Source organism: Aplysia californica, unplaced genomic scaffold (assembly GCF_000002075.1).
Source record: "Aplysia californica isolate F4 #8 unplaced genomic scaffold, AplCal3.0 scaffold00251, whole genome shotgun sequence".
Taxonomy (NCBI): Eukaryota; Metazoa; Mollusca; class Gastropoda; order Aplysiida; family Aplysiidae; genus Aplysia; species Aplysia californica.
The window spans coordinates 129,744-132,491 of record NW_004797521.1 but is presented as its reverse complement, the minus strand read 5'-3'; the positions used below and the strand labels follow the sequence as shown (position 1 = coordinate 132,491).

At 41.4% G+C, this 2,748-nt stretch overlaps 1 protein-coding gene across 1 annotated transcript in view; it reads left to right on the top strand.

Moving 5' to 3' along the window:
- The window catches only part of LOC106012052 (serpin B3), a gene marked incomplete in the record, with an annotated part of 9,718 nt that overhangs the window by 5,863 nt on the left and 1,107 nt on the right, over positions 1 to 2,748 (top strand).

Sequence of the window (2,748 nt, the reverse complement as noted above, 5' to 3'; positions counted from 1 at the left end):
TCTCTCTCTCTCTCTCTCTCTCTCTCTCTCTCTCTCTCTCTCTCAGTAGCACGCCCAGTCTGTCATTCAGTCACTCACTCATCTCCCTCCTCACCCACACTCAATTCCTCTCCCCACGAGAGCCCCACATGATGATCTTGCCATCTGATGCACGCAGAATCACCCATGTGTATGAGCTACCACCGGACGGCACTCCGTTTTGACAGCGCACCTGGAAATAGCGTTGCTCTCAAATTAACGGACCAATTAAAAAGCTCGAGGGAGGGCCCCTGCTTCACAAGGGGAGCACGACAGAGTGCGAATCCACCCCTGTATCAGAGCCGAACTCGATACTGTTGTATACTAAAAAGAACACACAAAAGAGAGTGAGAATTAATCGGCTTCGACTGGGATTTCGAGGGGTAAAGAAAATATTTTGCATAAACACCGCCTGTCTGGAACTTTGCACACGTAGCTGGGTATGTTCCTAGATACTCTTTGAAGCTTTTTGCCCAAAACACACAAGGGAGAGCTTATGGCGTTGTTTAGGCAGAGAGCGAAGCTTGAACCTGGGCCTTTGGGGTTTCAGACATACGGTGTTTTACCCCACAAGGAAAAGTTTTGTCTCTGACCCAAGTAATTGCTTTCCCGGGGTCGGTCACTCGGTGCTAAACAGTAATTTATCTGCTGTTTAAAATCTCTGCGACGTGAATCAGGTCGGACTTCAGATCCCCGTAACATGTGGGCGGGGGGAACCCCCAGGCTTCCTGAATTCTTGCCATCAAGCGAGGGCGGATTCAAGGAAACTGCATTTAAAAAGTCAACACAGTTTTCAGTGCATGTTTTTCTTGCTTGAACAGTTTTGATTTTGATTTTTCAGTTTGGATGAAGGAATAATAATTCATTTACACCGTTATTTACATATTTATGTTTTTAATGTTCTGCAAACTGGCGTATGTAGCGTGGCGATTAAGTGCTACGCTGTCGCAAGCACAAGACCTGAGTTTGATTTCTGTTCAGGGAGATAATTTTTCACTGAATATCTCCGTCGCTTTTCTGGGACGTTGTATTCCTCTCTGTCCGGGTTGGCCGTGAAATAATATTATAGAGCCGATGCCTGCCTCCTAAACGATGTAAATTGTGCAGATGTAAATGTAAAACACCTACGTTTAAAAACGTACCTGCCCGTTTCACAAAGTCAAGCTGTTATTTTAATGAACCTTTCCATCTAAAAGTCTTGGACGTTTTTGTTCATACAAGTCAATATATTCAGAATGTATGTGGATTTAAATAATCAATCAACTATAAAAAAAATCACATCCAAGCATTAAAAATGTTACGTTTTTGCCCAAAGTGGGAAGGAAATTATCTATTGAAATATTTTCTTGGTTATTTTGGTGGGTGAACGTACAAACAATAATAATATGAATTCAGGGTTTGTTTTCATTCAAAACTCAATGATACCACCTCGATTGAGAAGTTTGGTTAATCATGTTCTTATTGTGGGAAAGTTTTTCGTGTGTGGCATCATTTCTCCCTGTTTCCGTGTCTCATTTTGATTACCATTTCAGACAAGTCAGCCTTCGCCCCTTTAAATATACTATATTGTGTATTGTTGATAAAATCCATGGTTAACATACCAAGTCTCAATCTGCTGCCATGGTTTTCTGCTAAGGAGTTCAAGCCTTCGTCACCAAACAATAACTCTGCATTCCCCATCCAACCCCACCGCTCCCCCTCCTTTAACGAGTTTCGTCTGTCATCTGCAAATCCTTTCTTTGCATTACCCGCTCCTTTTCTTCGATTCCCACAGCTTTGGGCGATTTGCATAATGAGTAACAGAAGCCGAAATTTATTCAGACCCTTCCCGCTCTATGCGTCTAAAGTCAAAGCAAATGATACATTGCATGGGTGTGTAAAATCTTCGAAGGACATGGATATGTAGCCCCGCATTTCGTCAATGCGCCTTTCTTCATACGGGTATTCCAGTTCTGTTGTTTTTTTAAAAAGCATCCTCTCAGTATTAAGCCCGACGTTGTGTCTTTGGGTAAGGCACTTTACACCAATTTTCCTCACTTCACTAAGGTGGGAATGAGTACCCGCCTATAGACAGCAAAAGATCGTATCAATTTGTTAGTGTTTGAGCGCTTAATCAGCTACTTGCACTATGCTTCCCAGGAAGCCGTGAAGGTTTCTGAGTGTTCTGTGGCCTGCTGGGATAATAAGAATAATACAGTGCAGAGCACATAGAGCTTGCCTTCAAGTGGGGATATGGGCTATACAAGAGCTATTTATTACTTAATATAATGATTATCATTATTAGAAACTCTTTGATCACTTGATACAGAACCGTAGACAGAAAAGCGCAGTGGTCGTTGAATTTCTGTTGCCTTGATAAGTAAAATTGCCAATTCAGTTGTCAATGTATTCTCACTATAGTTATTAGGTGGTATCGTTATACTGATCAAATTATCTATCTGCTCTTGTTTCCCATAAGGAAAAAATGTCTTACCTGACAAAGTCCTGGACGATAAACCCACAATAGGAGGAAGAAATTTGAGTTCTTTACGGCACAATCATTTTGCGAATCCAAATGCTTGATACAGAAAGAAGTTTTACTCAGGAGTGCAGTGCATTTAATTTTTTGAAAAAAAAAAGGAAAAAAATCTTCGGAGCTCAGTTGTACAATTAATGGATTTTCACCATTACGATAATACAGTCGTGCGAAATAAAAAGGCACTCTTTTCCGACCCCAGAGAGAGAGAGAGA